We start from the raw sequence: 23,700 nt of genomic DNA, 5'->3' as shown, positions 1-23,700 counted from the left end.
AGGAAGGCCACTTCATACTACTAAAGGGAGCAATACAAGAAGAAATAACTCTGGTAAACATATACACACCTAATACAGGAGCACCCAAATACATAAAAATACTCCTGGAGGATATCAAGGGAGAGATTAACAGCAATACAATCATAGTAGGAGACTTTAATATCCCACTATCACCATTGGACAAATCCTCTAAACAAAAAGTCAGCAAAGAAACATCAATCCTAACTGACTCACTAGACCAGATGGAATTAATTGACATCTTCAGAACATTTCACCCCAAAGCCATGGAATATACATTCTTCTCAAGTGCACATGGATCATTTTCAAAGATAGACCATATGCTGGGACATAGGCAAAGTCTCTTCAAATTCAAGAAGATAGAAATCATATCAAGCATCTTCTCAGATCACAGTGGCATAAAACTGGAAATCAACTACAATAAAAACAATCCAAAGAAATCAAACACATGGAGACTAAACAACAAGCTATTAAACAATGACTGGGTTACCAGAGAGATCAAGGAAGAAATAAAAAACATCATGGCAACAATGAAAACACAACAATCCAAAATCTATGGGACACAGCAAAAGCAGTCTTGAGAGGGAAGTTCATAGCTCTACAAGCCTACTGCAAAAAAAACAAAAAACAATGGTAATAAATTACCTAACCCTACAACTCAAAGAGTTAGAAAGAGAGCAACAAGAAAATCCCAGTGTAAGCAGAAGGAAGGAAATAATAAAGATCAGAGCAGAGATAAATGACATAGAGACCAAAGAAACAATATAAAAGATCAACAAAACCAAGAGCTGGTTCTTTGAAAGGATAAACAAGATTGATGAAACTCTAGCCAGGCTCACCAAGAAGCAAAGAGAGAGGACCCAAATAAACAAAATCAGAAATGAAAGAGGTGAGATAACAACAGACCCTACAGAAATACAAAGGATTGTTTAAAAAAAATACTATGAACAACTCTGTTCCAACAAACTGGACAACCTGGAGGAAATGGACATGTTCCTAGAAAAATATAACCTTCCAAAACTCAATCAGGAAGAATCTAAACAGCTAAATAGGCCAGTAACTATGGACAAAATTGAAGCAGTCATCAAAAAGCTTCCAGCAAACAAAAGCCTGGGGCCAGAGAGCTTCACAGGGGAGTTCTACCAAACATTCAAGGAAGAACTAAAACCTATCCTCCTCAGACTATTCCAAAAAATTCAAGAGGAAGGAACACTTCCAGGCTCCTTCTATGAAGCCAGCATCACCCTAATACCAAAACCAGATAAAGACAACTCAATGAAAGAGAATTACAGGCCAATATCCCTCATGAACATAGATGCCAAAATCCTCAACAAAATTCTAGCAAATCAGATCCAGCAGTACATCAGAAAGATCATACACCATGACCAAATAGAATTTATCCCAGGAATGCAAGGATGGTACAATATCCGCAAATCAATAAACGTGATACATCACATAAACAAATTGAGAGATAAAAATCACATAGTCATATCAATTGATGCAGAAAAAGCATTTGACAAAGTCCAACACCCTTTCTTGATAAAAACTCTCAACAAGGTGGGAATAGAAGGATCATACCTCAACATAATAAAAGCAACACATGATAAACCCACAGCTAACATCACACTCAATGGGCAAAAACTAAAACCATTTCCCCTAAGAACAGAAACAAGACAGGGATGCCCACTCTCACCACTCCTGTTTGACATAGTACTGGAAGTATTAGTCATTGCAATTAGACAAGAAGAAGAAATAAAAGGCATCCAAATTGGAAAAGAAGAAGTAAAGCTGTCCTTATTTGCAGATGACATGATATAGTACATAAAAACCCAAAATACTCCATCAAAAAACTAATAGACTTAATAAATGAATTCGGCAATGTAGCAGGATACAAAATTAATGCCAAGAAATCTATGGCATTTCTATACACCAATAGTGAACTTACAGAAAGAGAGACTAAAAAATCAATCCCATTTACCATCGCACCAAAAATATTAAGATACCTAGGAATAAACTTAAGTAAGGAGGTAAAAGACCTATATGCGGAAAACTACAGGACACTGAAAAAAGAGATAGAAGAAGACGTAAACAGATGGAAGAACATACCATGTTCATGGATTAGTAGAATCAACATCATTAAAATGTCCATACTACACAAAGCAATCTATAGATTCAATGCACTCCCCAATACCAACGGCATATTTCACAGACCTAGAAAGAACTCTCAAAAAATTCATCTGGAATAAAAAAAGACCGCGAATAGCCACAGCAATCCTGCGAAAGAAGAATAAAGTAGGAGGGATCTCCATACCAGATTTCAAGCTGTATTACAAAGCCACTGTTCTCAAAACAGCCTGGTACTGGCACAAGAACAGACATATTGATCAATGGAACAGAACAGAGAATCCAGATATCAACCAAACCACTATGCTCAATTAATATTTGACAAAGGAGGCATGAACATACAATGAAGTCAAGGCAGTCTCTGGACAGACACATGCAAAAAAATGAAACTAGATCAGTAACTTATACCATACACAAAAATAAACTCAAAATGGATACAGGACTTAAACATAAAACGAGAAACCATAAAAATACTAGAGGAATCCACAGGCAGCAAAATCTCAGACATAAGCCGAAAGAACTTCTTCACTGATACTGCTCCTAGGGCAATGGAAGCTAAAGAGAAAATAAACAAATGGGACTACATCAAAATAAAAAGGTTTTTCACAACAAAAGAAAACATCAACAAAACAACAAGAAAGCCCACTGTATGGGAGAACATATTTGCAAATGGTATCACTGATAAAGGTTTAATCTGCAACATCTACAGTAAGCTTATACAACTTAATAAAAGGAAGATAAATGATCCAATAAAAAAATGGGCAACAGACCTAAATAGAATCTTTTCAAAAGAAGACAGAAGGAAGCCAAGAGACACATGAAAACATGCTCAAAGTCACTAATTATCCGAGAGATGCAAATCAAAACTACAATACGGTACCCTCTCACACCTGTCAGAATGGCTATCATCAACAAATCAACAAACGATAAGTGTTGGTGAGGATGCGGAGAAAAAGGAACCCTCGTGCACTGCTGGTGGGAATGCAGACTGGTGCAGCCACTGTGGAGAACAGTATGGAGTTTCCTCAAAAAACTGAAAATGGAACTCCCATTTGACCCAGTAATCCCACTCCTAGGAACATATCCTAAGAAACTAGAAACACCAATCAGAAAGGATATATGCACCACTATGTTCATAGCAGCACAATTTACAATAGCTAAGATCTGGAAACAGCCTAGGTGCCCGTCAGCAGATGACTGGATCAGAAAACTATGGTACATCTACACAATGGAATACTATGCTGCCATAAAAAAGAAGGAATTCTTAACATTTGCAGCAACCTGGATGGAATTGGAGAACATTATGCTAAGTGAAATAAGCCAGTCAATGAAAGAAAAATACCACATGATCTCACTCATTTGTGGATAATAAAGAACATTATAATCTGATGAACAAAAAGATAGATACAGAGGCAGTAAAGCATCAGACAGACTGTCAAATTACAGTAGGAAGGTTAGGGAGAGGTGGGGGAGATAAGAGATCAACCGAAGTACTTGAATGCATGCATATAAGAATAACCAACGGATACAAAACATTGGGGGGGGGGGTGAGGGCATGTATGGGGAGTGGGGGGGGCAATGGTAAGGTATGTACACATATAATACCTTAATAAAAGAAAAAAAATATTTTAAATAATTTACTCATAGTCACCAGCTAGTACATAAAGCTTGGACTGGTCGCCAATCAGCAGAGAGGTTTAAGGAATAACCTTTACCTTGATCTCACTGTGCCTACACTGGGATGCAAAGAGATTTTGCTGACAGCCCAGCTTTTATGGGAGAAAAAGAACAACTTGTAGGCTGATTATGACCTATAATGACCCCACCTCCTTCCTGAGTGGCAGTAGATCCCATGATTTCTTGACATTTCCTGTGTCACTTTAAAAAATGCCCTCCAGATACAGAGCTGGCAGTAACCGAGTTGTGGCCTCAGGCTCTGTGTGTCTTCTACTTCTCGTGCTCCAGCTGGAACTCAGAGCCCCAGAAGCTCAGCACTGGCACAGTTGTGCCCTGAGAGCAGCCCAAGACCCCGCAAAGAAAGCGGAATCTGGAAGTCATTCCTGGTTTCCATCCCAGCGGCCCCAGTCACCCAGACTCCCATGGACGCAAGTCTGGGAAGAAACGAATGTGCACTTTCAAGGGCTGCAGTATCATTGAAGGGCCCTTCTCATTGTGAAGGCCCTACAGATTTTCATCTAAAACATCCATGGGAATCTTGTTCTTTGACATGGTTGATTTACTATTGAAACCTTCCAGGAGAATTAAACTTCCAGGAAGATGTTCCACACCCACCCCATGGCTTTGCTTTCCTGGCACTCTGTCTTTTGTGGAGGGTGAAAATAAGTATTCCTCTCCACAACCATCGCAGCAGCCATAGGTCTTTATCATTTCTCAGTTCACACCAGGTCTTAGTCATCTTGGGGGAGTGAACAGGAGAGGGCCCTGCCCTCCCAGCTCAGCAGCGGTCCTCTGCAGGCACACACCAGCCAGGCCGCCTTTCTAACCAAATCTCCTGCATCACTTCAGAGAAAGCAGGGTTTCACAGCACAGCCCTGCCTCCTGAGAGATGTTCCCCAGGACCGAAGGAGTCACAAAACTGGCTGCCAGGCAGGGCCCAGACACAGGGCTCCCCAAGGTCTCCCCAGTTACTCAGGGACCTCCAAACTTCTCCACACTCCAGGGCCACAGCACTAGCCCTAAGTCTTAACATCACTTGTACTTATAGAGCAGCAATGAAATGCTACAGGGTGTGAGGTACTTTGAATTCAGTACTTGTAATCTTCTCAATAACCCTATAAAATAGATGTTTCTTGTGCCCATTTTGCTGAGTAGAAAACTGAGGTTAAAAGGCCTGTTTTCAGCCACACAGTGAGTAAAGGGCACTTTCCAGTAAAGGGCACAGTGAGATTCAATCGCTTCACAGATGTCTTCTCTCCCCAATGGGGATCCTAAACCACGTAGGGCAGAGGTGTGGCTTTCCCTTCTTGGAGTCTGTGCCGTGGACCCAGTGGATGGTGTGAGATACACTTAAAATCCCCCGCTCTGAGAAGGGTCAGGCTTGTGCACCCCCCTTCACTTGCCCACAGGGTGAGATCTGCCAGGAGGCCTTCCTTTGACCACTGAGAGGTGAGTTCTGCAGGCCAGCCCTCCTTCTGTGGTCCTGCCCAAGCCCATGGGACTAACAGCAGGGCTCTTTCCTGTCAGTAAGGGTTTGTCCTTGCCCTGTAAAGGGTTCCCTATCCCCTGCAGTCACCTGGACTTCTAATCACCCGTTCCACCACTAAGCACTGTGCTGGTGCTAGAAAGGCTAGAATGAGTGCTGCAGCACAGGAGCCCACACAGCACAACTGCAGAGAACACGCACACATGCACATGACCCAGAAGTCATCACTCAGCAGTCTGCTCAGCGCCATTGCATGATACAGGGAAGGAAACCGAGAGGACGGGTTAACAGTTGGGGTGGGAGCTAATCAGAGAAAGCTTCAAGGAGGAGGTGAAATTAGAGCTGAGCATGAGAAATTCCTCAGTCTTACATTGTGGTGAAAGATGAAAGGAGAACCAGACGAGCAAAGGTGCAGAGCTATGAAGATGCTTGAAGCTGCCTCTCCCGGTTAGAGAAGAGGAAGAGAGGTGACGCCAGCCAGGGGGAGGTCAGGCGTGCACTCAGTGCTGCTCCACTTCTTGACATTTTCTGTTTCTCCTCATGCCGTGCCCCACACCAGCCACCGTGGAACAGTTTACTGGGCACCAGTGGGGTGACTGCTTCAGGACTCCCATTCTCAGAAAACAGCCCTTGATGGGTACAGCAGGGGGCCCCTAGGGTCATAAGGGCACTCCAAGACCCTGCCCTGGGCAAGGATGACACCACCACCCCCTTCCCGAAGCTGGGCCAATCAGACTCTCTCCCCTGGCAGATTAAAAAGGACCTGGAAGACACAGTTTGGTCAGGGGACAGTCAGGGCAAAGCAAATGTTCACTGCCCTGGCTCCAGGTCCCAGGAGCAGCCTGGTTCCTGCCCTCCTCAAGGCGGTCGCTTTTGATTTCTGGAATACTCTGGGAACCTTCCAATGAAGTTTCTTATTTTGCTTGTGTTCAATAACATTGGTTGCTTCTGCTTTCAATAAAAATAACCTTAGCTGAGTGAGAAGGGAAGGTGGGCACTTTTCTCTTTGAGCTGGAACACTAACCACGTCGTCTCTACATCCTCCCAATAAGCACATGGGGGTAGGTATTATTATTCCCGACTTGTAGATGAGGAAACGGAGGCGAGGCTTCCGAGACCAGGCTTAATGAGCCCAAGTGCACCCCGCCAGGGAGTGGAGTTGATGACCACCTAACCCCGGTCCATCTCTTTCCATTCTTCCACACTCCCTCGGTCTCCCCACATCCCACAACCCCAGGCCTGAGGTTGATCTTATCTTGGAGTTAAACTTGTTTCCCTTTGGAAAAACCAGTATATTTTTAAATTAGTATTATTGTGGCAAAATATGCAAAACAAAGCTGATCATTATTGACATTCATCACATACATAATATTGTGCAACCATCACCACTATCTAGTTTCGGAACATTTTAATCAGCCCAGATGGAAGCCCTGGATCCTTTAAGCAGTCACTCCCCAGTCTTCCTTTCCCCATCCCAACATGGCAACTGCTAATCTACTTTCTGTCCCTGTGGATTTGCTGATCCTGGACATTTCATATAAGTGGAATTATACAATATGTGGCCTTTTGTGTCTGATTGTTTCTCTTAGAGTAATGTTTCTGAGGTCCATCTACATTGTACTGTGTTTCAGTACTTCATTCCTTTCCATAGCTAAATAATATTTCATTGCACATTTGTTTATCCATTCATCAGTTGATGGACAAAAGGGTTGTTTCTACCTTTTGGCTATTGTGAATAATGCTACTCTGAACATTCATGTACAGACTTAAATACCTGTTTTCAATCCTTTGGGCTATGTACCAGGAGTACCATGAGTGGAATTGCTAAGTCATATGGTAATTCTCTGCTTAACTTTCTGAGGAACCAATATTGCTTTATGCAGTTCTTCTCTTGAAAATTTCCATAGTTTCCTCACCAATGTCAAACGCCATGGCAAAGGACAAAGAAAAACAATGTTCAGAGACAAGAAAAAAAGAATCTCATATAATTTTGAAAAACTGATTCTACAACTGGGAAGGCATGATATTATGCATTTTATAAACTTTCTTGAGGGCCCAGAACCTACAGAAACAGAGTGAATTGTTCTCCCAACCACCCCTGAGACCTGGGAGGGGCTGGGCAGGTGCTCTGGCCAGGGTCACAGCACCCAGCAGAGTGTGTGTGTGTATGTGTATTGGGGTGGAGGGGAGGGGAAGTGGGTGATTGTAAATTTGCAATTCAATTTCCATATACAAATTAAATGCAAAGTTGTCATCAAAGAAGAGAATCAAAGTGATTCCACACTCCTGGAAAAGAAGGGATTAAAGAAAGTGGATTGAACACAGTTTTAAAGAGGTTTTAAAAGGTGTTAATGCAGGCTAATGCAGTTAATGAAGGTTAAAAAAATAAGTGGCTGCTCAATTAGCATTTTCAGCTAGAAGAAGCAGTGCTTTCTGCACCTTCCCTCACATCAAAGCCTGATTCTTCCTCACATGAAAAGACAGCCTCAATTATTTTAAAAGGAAGAAGAGATTAAAAATAGATTTATGGTAACTGCTTCATCCATAATAACAATTTATTTCTCTGTTCCCCAAACTCAGCCTTATGACATATGATATATTCTGCTGTCCCCAAGCAGTCTTTGGACCAACAAGGTGGAGTTGTGGCGGGGGGAGCTTTGTAAAACCAAGAATTAAGATCAAGGTTTCGACTTTCTGCCAGACTCTTGACATAGTGAAGAGCAAAGAGACCCCAGGGGACTCTGGAAGTGCTGGGTTTGGCCCTCTTGTCCAGCTGCCACTGTTGACTACCCAGGTAGGTGTAGTAAACTAAACCAGGCACTCCGCATGGCGGTTTCCAGGAGAAGGCAAGGCGGGAAGGGCATGGATGGTGTCCTGGAAGTTCCAAGACAAGTAAATCTGAGGAAGTAAAAGGCAGCAATGGGCGGAGGCATGGAGGCATGGTCCCCCAGGAGAACCAGGTTCTTAGGCATGGGACCCAATGCCTGGAACAAGGGGCAGTGAGCCAGGCAGGTAGACTCTGGATTGGGGTGGTGGCAGGAGGCAGGGGCTGTGTCACACATATTCGAGTCAGGGAGGTACCAGGGCTGTGTCTCAGCAGATAGGGGCACCAGGGCAGGATGCTGAGATCCCAGAAGATAGCATGGAGGAGGTGAAATAGTAGGTGCTGGAGACTCAGGAAGAATGCAGTTCTTTATATATATATAAAGAGAGAGAGAGAGAGAGAGAGAGAGCCCAGCACGCGATTTGAAATCGCGTGGCGCTGCCCACCCTCAAGTCGCTTCGGGATATTTTCCCACTGATTTTTAGAGAGCATGGAAGAGAGAGGGAAAGACAAAGAGAAACATCAATGTGAGAGGGACACATAGATTGGTTGCCTCCTGCAAGAGCCCTGACCTGGGCCCACAGCGCAGCAGCCCCTGCGGCCGCTGCTGGTCCAGCCTGCCTCGCCCCTCAGGCCCTGCAGCCTGCTGGTCCCACCCTGCCCTGCTCCCTGGACCCTGCAGCCAGCTGATGCCACCCTGCCTTGCTCCCTGGACACCACAGCCTGCTGATCCCACCCTGCCTCGCTCCCCAGGCCCCGCAGCCTGCTGGTCTGGCCCTGCCTCACTTTCTGTACCGCACAGCCTGCTGGTCCCACCCTGCCTTGCTTCCCGGACCCCACAGCCTGATGGTCCTGCCCTGCCTTGCTCCCCAACCCCGCAGCCTGCTGGTCCAGCTCTACCTCCATCTCCCACCCTGGAAGCAGCCGCGGCCGCTGCTGATCAGGCCCTCCCCCAGCGCAAGCACAGGGAGGCCCCTGCAGCCCCACCCCTGATGCTGCACGCACAACCTCCTCCTGTCTGGTCGACCCATTATGGCATCCTGGCCTAATTTGCATATTACCTCTTTATATACACTGAGTAGCCAGATTATTATGATCTCTGAACGCATAATAATCTGGCCACTCAGTGTATATCCTATATAATAAAAGGCTAATATGCGAATTGTCCCCTCGACCAGGAGTTCGACCAGCAGGCAGTCCAGCCAACCGCCCACATCCCCTCCCCCTGGCGAGGCTGGCTGGACCCCACCCATGCATGAATTCATGCACCGGGCCTCTAATATATATATATACTGAGTGGCCAGATTATTATGCATTCAGAGATCATAATAATCTGGCCACTCAGTGTATATAAATGTGTGTGTGCATATATATGTGTGTATATATACTAGAGGTCTAGTACAAAATTCATGCACGGGGGTGGGGGTGGGGGGGTGTCCCTCAGCCTAGCCTGCACCCTCTCCAATTTGGGACGCCTCAAGGGATATCCGATTGCCCATTGTGGGATCGGGCCTAAATGGGCAGTTGGACATCCCTCTCACAATCCAGGACTGCTGGCTCCCTACTGCTTGCTTGCCTGCTTGCCTGCCTGCCTGCCTGAATGCCCCTCACCACTTCTGCCTGCCAGCCTGATCACCCCCTAACCATTCCCCTGCCAGCCAGATCAACGCCTAACTGCTCTCCTACGGCCCAATTGCCCCCTACTGTCCTCCCCTGCAGTCCTGATCACCCCCAACTGCCCTCCCCTACAGGCCTGGTCCCTCCCAACTGCCCTCCCCTGCTGGCCTGATCACCCACAACTGCCCTCCCCTGCCGGCCATCTTGTGTCCACCTGGGGGAGGCCATCTTTGACCACATAGGGGCAGCCATCTTGTATGTTGGAGTGATGGTCAATTTGCATATTACCTCTTTATTATATAGGATATATATATATATATATATATATATATATATATATATATATATATATTTCAGAGAGGAAGGGAGAGAGAGAGAGGTAGAAACATCAACGATGAGAAAGAATCATTGATGGGCCACCTCCTGCACGCCCCCTACTGAGGACTGAGCCCACAACCTGGGCATGTGTCCTGACCAGGAATGGAACTTTGACCTCCTGGTTCATAGGTTGACGCTAAATCACTGAGCCACACCTGTTGGGCAAAATGCCAGTTCTTGCAGGAAAAATCCCAGGAGCCAGGCAGGCTCTGGGCTCAGAGGAGCTCAGTTAGCAAGCAGGTTGGCAAGGGACAGGGAGTGACACAAACTTATTTCCTTCATCTTTATCAATGTATCATCATCACCACCATTGTCATTATAGTACTGAACACGCCTTATGTGCCAGGAAGTATTCCAAGCACTTTATAAATATCTCATTTAATCCTTTCAACAGCCCTATAAGGCTGGCACTATATTACTCTCATTTTACAGAGGAGCTGAGCCTCAGAGACATGCTGTAACCAGCCCTTGGTGACCTGGTGAGGAGCCTGTGTATATTCCAGGCCATTGCTTTTCATCACTCCAAGTCCCAGACACAAGGTGGAGCCAGGTCTCATTACCATGGAAGGACAGGTGGGTGCAGGACCTGGAGGCTTGATCAAGCAAGTGGGATAAAAAGGGAAGGTCTTTCAAATTCTGAAAGCAGTTCCCTCAAGGCTGCTTTGTTCCCTGTGCTCACAGGCAGGAGCCCCTATGGGAATCCCTCGGGGATGAGAGAGGAGGAAAGCATAGGGGAGCCTTGTGACATCTTAGCAGAATTTGCTCACTACATGCTTATTGGGCATTTAACCTCAAGGGATCCCACATTCATTCATTTGTACAACAGTCACTGAACATTAGTGAAACATAGTCCCTGTCCTTGAAAACTCTCAATCAAGTAGGCAAGGGGACTCTGAAGTAGGGAAGGATAACAGTTATAAACAACTAGAGGCCCAGTGCACGAATTCGTGCACCAGTGGGGTCCCTTGGCCCAGCCTGCGGGATCAGGTCAAAACTGGCTCTCTGACATCCCCCGAGGGATCCCAGATTGCGAGAGGGCACAGGCCAGGCTGAGGGACCACACTGGTGCACGATCAGGGCCAGGGAGGGACGTAGGAGGTTGGCCAGCCGGGGAGGGACTGTGCGAGGGCTCCAGGGCATGTCCAGCCATCTCACTCAGTCCCAATCAGCCGGACCCCAGCAGCAAGCTAACCTACCAGTCGGAGCGTCTGCCCCATGGTTGTCAGTGCACGTCATAGCAAGCAGTTGAGCAGCCTTAGCATATTATGCTTTGATTAGTTGAACGGACAACTGGACACTTAGCATATTAGGTTTTTATTATATAGGACTAGAGGCCCAGTGCACAAAATTTGAGCAAGAGGCTCAGCCCCTGCAGCTGCAGTGGTGGCCTCTGCCTCGGCTCCCATCACCATGGCTTCATCCGGAAGGTTGTCTTGTCTAATTAGCATATTATGCTTTTATTATCATAGATGGGTTAAGTGAGATGGTACGTCAGGGGGTTCGCACAGGCTTTTGCCAAAGCACTGAGAAAGAGCATCAGATGACAGGGGAGGTTACATTCAGGGAAGGCTTCCTGAAGGAGGCACTGATAGGGTAACGTTCAGGTGGGGCTCACTGTGGGACCCTGGGCACCACCTAGAAGCTGCAGATCTAAATAGCTGATAATGCACTTTCTTTAAAAAATATTTTTTATTGATTTGAGGGAGAGAGGAATGGAGAGGGAAAAAGAGACACAAACATAGATGAGAGAGAAACATTGATCGGCTGCCTCCTGCACACACCCTCCTGGGGATCATGCCCACAACATGTGCCCTGACTGGGAACCAAACCGGCAACCTCTCAGAGCATGGACAGCACTCAACCACACAGAAACTCTCCTGGCAGCACTCAGCCACACAGAAACTCTCCTGGCTGGGCACCTGCATCCACAGCTTCATTTGTTTTGTTGACGTAAGAATGTACAAACCTGTAGAGAATTTTTATAAAAATTTATTTGAGCCAAACAGAGGAAACACCTAGGAATGAGATCTCAACAGACTGAGAATAATGCTTCTCAAAATAACATTTTGCAGCTTTTTTAATGCATTTGGAATAAAGGAGGGAATGTAAGGAAGATTAAATGGAGGTAGGAGAAAGCAAGGCAGGGAATGGGTTATAGGATAGTTGAAATTACGTGCTCTCTTGAGGGAGGTTTTTCTTCTGTAAGGTCTGAAAAGAGGCATTTCAAAGGTGTACTAACCTAGATGCACAGAAACAATGGACAGAGCTTATTTAAGGTAAAGATAAACCTTTTACTAAAGACATTGTATGCCTGGGATTTGACTACCTACCATGACCTTCTCAGTTAGGGATTTATGTGAGGCTAGTTTCCATAGAACCCCCTTTTCATCCACAATTTCACTTGATAAAATGTTCTAAGTATCAAAAAGACAGTGCAGAACAAGGCACACGAGTACCTGCCCTTGTGGACTTACAACCACGATTCCTGTGTTACCCCCTACCTAGTCTTTGAGGGAGGGGTTGCTAAGAATTTGGGTGAATGATCTTATGTAGAAAATAGAGAAATGTTCAGAAATGATCAATCCTTGGTGGTAATGGGCCTTGGCCTATGCATAGAACAGCCAGCCTTTGAAAGCTAGTTAAGCAAGCAGGCAAATGATGTTTAGAGTGGGGCTAAACTGGGGCCAAAGAATGGTCGTCAAAGTGTAATCCTGAGGACTCATTAGCAATGTAAATTCTACCTGACCCTCCCAGTCCAGCTGAACCAGGAACCCTGAGGGGAGTGCCCAGCTATCTGTTTTAACAAAGACTCTGATTCTGCCACATGCTCAAGTTTGGGAGGCACTGAGCTAAAGAAACGGATGATGGTTCTGTCTGGGCCCTGTGTCTGTGCAGGGATGAGAATCCAGGAGCCAAGAAGGCACTTGGAAGACCTCTGGGGACCCTGCCATCCCTGGGTCTTTAGAAGTCAAGAATGATGGTGGTGATGATGGTTGTGGGAAAGGTGAAAATGAAGATTAATAACAAGAACCTGCTGCTGAGAACCATTTATTAAACTAGAGGCCCAGTGCATGAAACCATTTATTAAACTAGAGGCCTGCTGCCCTCAGCCCAGCCTGTGCCCTCTCACAGTTCAGGAGCCCTCAGGGGATGTCCCATGGGGACCAGGCCTAAACCAGCAGTTGGACATCTTTAGCGCTGCCACGGAGGCGAAAGAGGCTCCCACCACCGCCGCTGCGCTCGCCAGCTGTGAGCCTGGCTTCTGGCTGAGTGGTGCTCCCTCTGTGGGAGCACACTGACCACCAGGGGGCAGCTCCTGCATTGAGCGTCTGCCCCCTGGTTGTCAGTGTGTGTCATAGCAATCAGTCGGTCTGTCCTTTGGTTGATTTGCATATTAGGCTTTTATTATATAGGATTACTATTTCTACTTCTCATACATTCCTTACCCATGAACTTAGCATTATTGTTGCATTCATTCTGCAGGCAGAAAGAGATGATGGTTCTTGCTCAATTCACACATCTAGCCAAGCACAGAGCTGGGATTTTTATGTTGGTCTGCCTCCCTCCACAGTGCCTAGTGCCATCACCACCAAGTTATCTATCCAGTTAGGTGTTTACAAAGCAAAAGCAAGTACTCTGTGCAAACAACATCATTATTTCCCAAGTGCCCCCAGGGTGTAAGGTTCTATCCACAGATGAAAAAAAACTTCTCCTGTCCTCCCAACCCCAAGAAACCGCACCAGTTCCCTGTGTTCCACAAGCAGCCACATCCTTAAGAAAATTTACCCCTGTCATTTGCAGATTTGCTATTCTTGATTTTGGTTGTTTGCTGGCAACCCCACATCCTCAGGTCTGTAATAAGTCACATTTCTCTGAGTCACCCATTTAGACCCCAGGCCCTGCTAGACTGGTGTTGGGGGAGAGACCACTGAGGGCCTGACAAGGGGCCTGGTACAGAGCCTCTTGTAGTTCCGGTTCCTTGTTCTCTTCTCATCAGGTGCAAGGACTATTGGAAAGTGATTGAGAGTTTGCTTCCTTTTGGAAAATGACCCAGGAAAAGAGCCCAGAGCTGGAGGAATGGTGAGATTTATGACTCTGGGCTTTGCACGGATCTCAGGATGAATCCTTCCTGTTGACAAGGTCTTCTGCATTCTGTCTGTGCTGATTCTATATAATAAAGAGGGAATATGCAAATTGACCATCACTCTGCCACAAAGATGGCAGTGCCCACAGCAGAGGTGGGGGTTTTCATAACACAAGATGGTTGCACCCACAGTCGAGACGGGGGTTTCCATGACAAAGATGGCTGCACCCACAGTGGAGTTCCCATATGAGCCTTAACGAGCAATTAGCAGGGACCTGAGGCTGCGCCCCCCCCCCCCCCGCTGTGAGGCTTGACAGGGGACCTCAGGCCGTGCCCCCTGCCTTGGTGCCAAGCCAGGGGACCTCAGGCTGCATCCCCACCTGGCAGGGCTTGACAGGGGACCTCAGGCCGTGCCCCCTGCCTTGGTGCCAAGCCAGGGGACCTCAGGCTGCACCCCCCACCTGGCAGGGCTTGACAGGGGACCTCAAGGTGTGCCCCCCCACCCCAGTGCTGGGCTGGGGGACCTCAGGCTGCTCCCTTCGCCCCAGGCCGGGGGACCTCAGGCCATGCCCCCTGCCCAGCAGGGCTTTACGGGGGACCTGAGGCTGCACCCCCCTCCTGGTGGGGCTTGACGGGGGATCCCAGACCATACCCCCCACCTGGCAGGGCTTGATAGGAAGACCTCAAGGCACGCCCCCTGTCCCGGCCCAGGCTTGACAGGAACCTCAGGCCATGCCCCCCACCCCGGCACCAGGCAGGGGACCCGAGGCTGCGCCCCCCTGCCCAGTGGGGCTTGACAAGAGTGGGACCGGCCGGGTCTGGATCTAGCCCAATGGGGGGCGGGCAGACAGGTCTGGGTCTCGCGTAATTTTGAGGTGCACGTAGGTGGGCAGAGACTTGACTCTGGGTCCTGTGATGTGCCCTAGACTAGTGATGGCAAACCTATGACACGTGTATCAGCACTGACACGCGTAGCCATTTTTGATGACACGTGGCTGCTGAGGCAGCCACATGCCGAGGATGAAACATTTGCTGCTCCTGAGGATGAAACATTTGCGAAATAATGTTTTTTCCTCAAAGTGACACACTACCCGAGTTATGCTCAGTTTTTTGGTGAAGTTTGACACACCAAGCTCAAAAGGTTGCCCATCACTGCCCTAGACAGACAGGAGGGAGATTTTCATATACATTTTACTAATTTTCTTTCATCTCTGGCACTTCTATTATAGAGAAAGGGCAAATAGCAATATTAAAATATTTCTTCTAATTAATCCCCTTTTAATGTGCACGAATTTCATGCACTGGTCCACTAATCACAATAGTAATATGCTTGGGTTTATGCTTCTCTTCAACTGCCCCAGTTCTGCAGGCCAGCCCTCCTTCTGTGGTCCTGCCCACGCCCATGGGACTGACCGCAGGTCCTTTCCTGTCAGTAAGGGTTTGTCCTTGCCCTGTAGAGGGTTCCTCTATCCCCTGCAGTCACCTGGACTTCTAATCACCATTTACACCTCTAAGCACTGTGCTGTGAGGCAGACCTGGTCCCAATTGTCTTTGTTTCTCCAGCACTGAACACAGTGGCATCAAGGCACCATGGGAGTGTTGAATGGATACAAGCATTAGTTACTTAGTTAACTGATTAATTCATTTCACCACAGCTCTGTGGAGGTATAAGGGTAGATATCATTTCCATGTGACTGCAAAGGAAACTAAAGGCCAAAGAAGGTAAGTGACTTGCCCAAGGTCACACAGTCACTGGATCCCTGACTCCTGGTCCAGTTGTTATGCAAAGCCTCTAGCCTAAGGTGACCAGACATCCCGCTTTTGGCGGGACAGTCCCGATTTTTAACAATTTGTCCCACGTCCCGCGGCGTTTTAAAAAAGTCCCGATTTTTGGAAAGAATGCACGACAAGCTAGGGAACTGCGGGAGAACGGGAAGGGAATATACGGTTTTCGGCGGCCATGTGGCTATTTAGCCAGGATATGAGTTTTATATTATTTTTGTTAATTTTATAATGTTAAACTTTAATAATAACAAATAATTGTTGAGAACTGATTATCGAGAACTGCTTATCAAAGTTCGCATTGTTGATCAGTTGTTAGAATTCGACCACCATTGTTTGGACTTAATGAACAATGGCATTTTTTGGGATTGGCAACGACGAAAACATTTTGTAACTGTCTCTCAGACGATACACATCGTACTGCGTGCTAGTAAGCTAGTTAAACAAGTGATGTCATTACAAATCAGCTATTCAGATAATTTAGGTAAGTAATTTATTATTTATTTCATAAATACATAAATTTTCTTGAATTTAGCAGACAGTACTCGTATTATTTATATTTTATAGTGGCGGCAAAAAGTCTAGCGCTGGCCTTGAAAGTGACACTTACGACTTACGTTACAGCAAATTCATGACCTTTTAAACAACAACAGCAATCCACTAAAAAAAAATTCACTCAAATGAGAAATATGCCAAAGAATAAAATAATACTATACATAATTTTTTATTATATTTGTAAATTGTACTTATGTTGAAATTTTAAAAAATATATTACAATACTATTTTTGCGTTCTATGAAAATTTTTGTTGCTCCATATAGACCAAATTTTTAATCAAGGAACGCCCCCCCCCCCGCCCAGCCGTCAATGGTGTCCCGCTTTACCAATGTTAAAATCTGGTCACCTTACTCTAGCCTGATAGCTGGAACACAATATACACTCAACACATTCTAATCTCCCCTTTTATACCTCTGCCTGTGTGATTTGGCAACAGAGCTGAGGCTAATTCCCTCTTTATTAGTTTCTCCTACACCTGAGGAATTTGAGTTAAGAACCTGCCTCTTAGGGCGCCCAAGCCACCTGTGAAAAGAAGTCATCGTATTTCATTATCACAAATGGGCATCCAACCTATGCCCAAGGCATCAATGAATAATAGATGGCTGAAGGCAGGTCAAGGAATGAGTGAGTGCATTCCTGCACACCTCCAAGGACTCATTCCATTTTCAGGTGAGGCCAATGATGAGGAAATGCCTCCAACTCATTCAGCTTCTTCCCTCACCTCATGGATCCTAGTGAAGCCTCTGAGACCACAGAGAGCCAGCTCAACTCCTCCACCATGTGGCCCTCCCCACATGAAGACTTTCAATGCAACCATATTCCTGAAGAACACATGTTCTTCCTGGTGGTTATTATCAGTCATACTCCAGCTGGACATTCTTGGGCTGGTGGAGGGAAGTCATGATTATGGCCTTTATTAGTCTCCCAGATTGGACTCAGAACCCTTAGTTTATGTAAAGGCAGTCGCTCCTTTCAGTGTTGGACTCCCTGGGGCTGAGGTCTCTGCCTTCCCCGTAATGAAGCCCATATAGCATCCAGGCCTCCCTGGGGCCCAGTGAGGAACTGGCACCAGGCCCAGGGCACAGGCAGGGCAGCGAGCAGACCTCCTCTCCCTGTGCCATCCAGACTTTGCAAATCATCCAAATAACTCTCTGTCCGAGAGCCATGTCTTTCTGGGGGAAGGGAGGTTTAAATTGGTAGTTTCTGAACATAACAAGCTCAAGACCAGACAAAGGCAGCTGAAGAGCCCCCGTGGGAACCAGCGGTTTTATGAGCCAGTCATATTTACTATTATCCAATGAGTCATCGGCGGCGCGTTTTCATTTTGAGGCTACTGGGTGAATAAGAGTCACTCTGAATCCATTATTTACTCCCCCTCTTTGTCCTCTCAATTGTACCTTTTCAGACAGGAAGCTCAGTCTCCATCCACCAGCAGCATGTGCCGGGCTAATGCACATCCTTCATTTTCAGCAAAGCCTGCAGTGCTTAGAAATAGCAAAGTAGGCAAACACTCTGATTATGAAATTTCTAGCTGATAGTTCCTTTGCCTTTCATTAAGGAGAAAGCTAGCATTAAATGAACCCACAACTCCATTGGGTAGAAATTAAGAACACTGTGCTTATGACTTCTGCTCAGACCAGTCACTAGGAAGCTTATGTTGGGTCAACAATGTGGTGTACATGTGTGACTAAAGATCACTTTGCTAATGCCCAGGAAGGAGAAACAATCGGCTAATTAGTAAATCATCCTCAAGTTGGCACTTCTGTTGTAAGAACAAATTACAGAGTTTACAAAATTGGCCTATACATTTCGTGCAGCAGGAAAGAAAATATAAGACTTGTGAAATTTAAAGTGACTCACTGAATCTACATTTGCTTTATCTTATTGATCACAAATGACCCATCATCTTGGCTAAACAAGGAGACAATTTCTAAAATGATGGGTGAGCAGGAGGACAGTTCCCTCGGTGGGTAACTGCCCTGTCGTTGCTTGTGTCACTGCTCAGAGGGCTGTGTTGCCTGGACCTGGCAGAAGCCTGGCATCTGGGGGAGGCAACTCTGGAAACCGCCTGTGGGGCCCCTAGGTGGGGATCCAGAGATGGTGGAACTGGCTGGTGTGGGTTGCTAATCAGAAAAACAGTCAGTGGGTGAAGAAATGGAAGCATGTTCTAGATCCAAGTGGGTTCTCCTTGGAGTTTGAGTCTGGACCAGATATCATTCTATCAAGCAGATGATACTGTAAACTGTGAGGCACTCCCAACCTTGAGTCTTAATGGTACCAGATACAATGTGACAGCTTAGATCTTAACCCAGAAAGTGCTTATTCTAATTTTGGCCAATGGTGAGGAGTAATGTTATGGGGTAAATAGGCTTTCTGCCTTGGATGATATGAGTGTCACTCTAGGAAAGTAGAACATTGAATTAGAAGCATATACTAGTACTAGAGGCCCGGTGCATGAAATTCATGCACTGGGGGGTGTCCCTCAGCCCAGCCTGCACCCTCTCCAATCTGGGATCTCTTGGAGATGTCCGACTGCTGGTTTAGGTCCGATCCCTTTAGACCTAAACCAGCAGTTGGACATCCCTCTCACAATCCAGAACTGCTGGCTCCCAACCGCTCTGCCTGCCTGCCTGCCTGATTGCCCCTAACCACTTCTGCCTACCAGCCTGATCACCCCTTAACCATTTCCCTGACAGCCTGATCAATGCCTAACTGCTTCCCTGCTGGCCCAATTACCCCCAATTGCCCTCCCCTGCTGGACCGATTGCCCCCAACTGCCCTCCCCTGCTGGTCCGGTCACCCTCAACTGCCCTCCCCTGCCAGCCTGGTCTCCCCTAACTGCCCTCCCCTGCAGGCCCGGTCCCCCCAAACTGTCCCCAACTTCCCTCCCCTGCTGGCCTGGTTACCCCTAACTGCCCTCTCCTGCTGGACTGATTGCCCACAACTGCCATCCCCTACTGGCCATCTTGTGGTGGCCATCTTTGACTACATGGGGGCAGCCATCTTGTGTGTTGGAGTAATGGTCAATTTGCATATTACCTCTTTATTATGTAGGATTTGTTAATTAGACAAACACTTATTTGATTTCCTATTCCCTGCAAATATCTGCTCTGGGCACTGGGAAGACCAAGGTGACTAAGGCACAGATCCTCCTCATGAGCCTGAGGAAAGACAGCATGCACACAGCAGTGCATGGCATGTGCCAAGAGACTGGGACATACACAGAGCTCAGAAGCACAGAAATTATTTGAGTTGAGAGGATGGGAGATGATGGGCAGTAGCTGGCATTGGATCTGCTCCTTGAAGGGGAAAGGTCTCACTGACAGCAATTCTAGGCATAGGGGCAATAAATAAATAAATAAACAAATAAATAAACAAACAAACAAATAAATAAATAAATGGAGGTAAGTGGTCTGATTTGGTTGGTGTGGGGGAAAGGATGAGTCAAGTGGACCTCCAGGGTTTGGGGCAAGATGGCTGCCCAGTTCTATTCATATCACACACAGTTTTGAGCACCTGCTACGTCACAGCATGGGTGAAGAAGCAGGGGGAGTAGGGAGAAGGCATTAGTATGGCAAAAGCACAACAAAACTGAAAGGTCCAGAGCTTAGAGGGCCTGGAATGCCAAGCTAAGGAACTGGGGCTGTTTCCTTAAGACCAGAGCTTGTCAAAATGTGCTCTGTGCATCCAAATCTCCCCTGTAGTGTCAGTGAGGGAACACTGTGCCTCTCAATCCCCCCACTGCCAGTTTACTTGAGTAAAGGCTTGGGGGTAAGAGATGGGAGTTGCAACCCAGAGGAAAATGTATGACTGTTATTATAAGTGGCTAGTCCTTAAGCCCAATGGTGCAAACCCAACCCCAAGCCAAGGCTTTCATTGGGGTGTTCCTGGCCTGGCTTCTAGGCTGCCTCTTACCCCTATCCCAGGATTAACTTCATCCAAAGACAATGGGTACTCCAACCTACATTTGTTTCAGAAGGAAATGCATACCTGATGGGATTTTAGCCCAGACAGGACACTTGTACTAGTAAGAGTGTACATTGTCCCAAATCATGTCTTCATAGCATGTCTCACGAGAGGCCAGAAACTCAGGGAGGCTGGGCTATGCCAACCTAAGACTTTTCACCATCTCATCTCATACATTCCTTTGGTATATCTCATACATTCACTTTCTATCTCCTGATAGAAAAAAAAAGCTCAGACAAGAACAGACAGAAGGACGAACACACACACACACACACACACATGCCACTAAACATATCCTAAGAGAAATACTAATTTATAGGAAGGGAACAAATTCCCTCTAAACTTAGAGGGGAACAGTTTTCTTTTTTTTAATTTTTATTTTTTAAATATATTTCTACTGATTTCAGAGAGGAAGGGGGCGAGAGATAGAAACATCAATGATGAGAGAGGATCATCAATTGGTTGCATCCTGCACATCTCCTACTGGGGATTGAGCCCACAACTTGGACATGTGCCCCAATCAGGAATTGAACCATGACCTCCTGGTTCATGGGTTGACACTTAACCACTGAGCTACACCAGCTGGTGGGAACTGTTTTCTTTAGCTCCATGGGGAGCAGTTCCTATGCCTAAGCCGAGTGCAAAATGGAACATTTAATACCAGCTTGAAGCATCTTTTAATGGGGCTTCCAGGAGAACACTGAGCACCTGTGTTCTTGGCTTACAGCAGGCCCTCCCAGACTTCACTCTAGGAGGCAGAACTACTTAGATCTCTAAGCTGGTATTCTTCTAGCTTAAGTGTTTCCATGCAGTTCCCACTGGATACCTTGTGATAGATAAAGATACTGATGGTCAGAAAACTTGAATAACTAGCAAAGGGCCAAATAGTAGAGCAGGGATTTGAACTCACATCCACCCATTCTCTCAACCAGTGGGCATTTGGTCTTCCCTGTGAGGCACTGATTGGCACATGGTGATCTGTTAAGCATTGAGGATGACCTTGACCTTGGGAGAGATGTGTCTAATGTGTTTCTGCCTTGTACTTGGGACTTGGTTTCTAAGTCTTTCAGATTCAATATGTGGTCAAGACTGGGCCTTGTAGCCACTGAACCTGGCTACCCTGACCTTGTATTATCCAGCACAAATAAAACAGGCAGGCTTACTAGTATACAGGCTAGAGTGCTAACACCACCACAATGGCCAACATCAATGACTTACATTAGCTCTCATCTCAAGCATATTTCCCTTTGCTTTTTGTTGGAGGGAAAGTAGGAAGTAAGACCTGGAGTAGGAATGTGACTTCCCTTTACCATCTCAAAAGAAAAAAAAAGATTGTGAGAGAAGCAATGATTTTTTTTTAATTTCTTTATTGATTAAGGTGTCACATATTTGTCCTCATCCCCCCATTCCCATCCCACACCCCTCCCCACGGATGCCCCAACCCCCTGTTGAACTTAACCATTGGTTAGGCTCATATGCATGCACACAAGTCCTTTGGTTGATCTCTCCCCCCTCACCCGACCCCCCATCGATAGTCTGATCGATGCCTCCTTGTTTCTGGTTCTGTTCTTGTTCATCAGTCTATGTTGATCATCATTTCCCCTAGATGAGCGAGATCATGTGTCACTAGAGATATACTTATAAGAACTGAATGTGAGACGAGCAATAATAGTTATGCTGACAAGCAAATGAATCAGTCTGTAGTGAGTTTCTTTCTGGACCAACAGTTCTTTTGAGACCCAATTTCAATGTCCACCAGTTCCTTATGTGTACATGTTGGCACTGACCCCTCAGCTCTGGATGGTGGACAAATGGTGGTAACGGAGGTCTGACTCCCTCTGGTTTGGTCTCGGCCGGACCCAGGGACACGGCTTCACCCGGACTCAGGGGCACACGGCCTCACCCGGACCCAGGGGCGCGTGGCCTCACCCGGGCCCGGGACCCAGCCTCACCCGGATCCAGGGGCACACGGCCTCACCCGGACCCGGGATCCGGCTTCACCCGGACCCAGGGGCGCGTGGCCTCACCCGGGCCCGGGACCCAGCCTCACCCGGATCCAGGGGCACACAGCCTCACCCGGACCCGGGATCCGGCTTCACCCGGACCCAGAGGCGCAAGGCCTCACCCGGTCCCGGGACCCAGCCTTACCCGGATGCAGGGGCACATGGCCTCACCCGGACCTGAGATCCAGCTTCACCCGGACCCAGGGACGCGTGGCCTCACCCGGACCCAGGGGCGCGTGGCCTCACCCGGGCCCGGGACCCCGCCTCACCCGGATCCAGGGGCACACGGCCTCACCTGGACCCAGGGGCGCGTGGCCTCACCCGGGCCCAGGACCCCGCCTCACCTGGATCCAGGGGCACACGGCCTCACCTGGACCCAGGGGCGCGTGGCCTCACCCAGGCCCGGGACCCGGCCTCACCCGGATCCAGGGGCACATGGCCTCACCCGGACCCGGGATCCAGCTTCACCCAGACCCAGGGGCGCGTGGCCTCACCCGGGCCCGGGACCCAGCCTCACCCGGATCCAGGGGCACACGGCTTCACCCGGACCCGGGATCCGGCTTCACCCGGAGCCAGAGGCACGTGGCCTCACCTGGACCCAGGGGCGTGTGGCCTCACCCGGATCCAGGGGCACACGGCCTCACCCAGACCCAGGGGCACGTGGCCTCACCCGGGCCCAGGACCCAGCCTCACCTGGGTCCAGGGGCACACGGCCTCACCCGGACCTGGGATCCAGAAGCAATGATTTTTGCTTTCATTTCCCCTCATTATGGTCAAAGTGGGATGAGAGGAGTCTGTGTAGTAGAAAGGTTGGTTGGTTGGCAGGATGGTTTGTTATTTCCAGACTGTAGACACATTGGGGCCCAGACAGGTTAAGTGACTTGTCCAAGGTCACACAACTTGTGGGACTGGAGTCCTGCTGCCAGACACTCAATACATGGTTCTTGCCTCCTTTCCACGGCCTGCATCATTACCTTGATGGCCACACACGCGCGCATACACACACACACACACACACACACACACACATCCAGCCTCCCAGAATAAATTAAATAGAATCTGGGGTGACTTATTATAGCAGCAATCATAGTGTCACAGGTGGGGAGTTCTTGAAAGGTTGTTAGTGAACTAATGAGTTTTCTAATGGCTGCTCAATAATTCCCAGAGTTAAGGTAAACTTCCAG

The sequence above is a fragment of the Eptesicus fuscus genome, chromosome 2 (assembly GCF_027574615.1).
Source record: "Eptesicus fuscus isolate TK198812 chromosome 2, DD_ASM_mEF_20220401, whole genome shotgun sequence".
NCBI lineage: Eukaryota > Metazoa > Chordata > Mammalia > Chiroptera > Vespertilionidae > Eptesicus > Eptesicus fuscus.
This window is presented reverse-complemented; position numbering follows the sequence as displayed.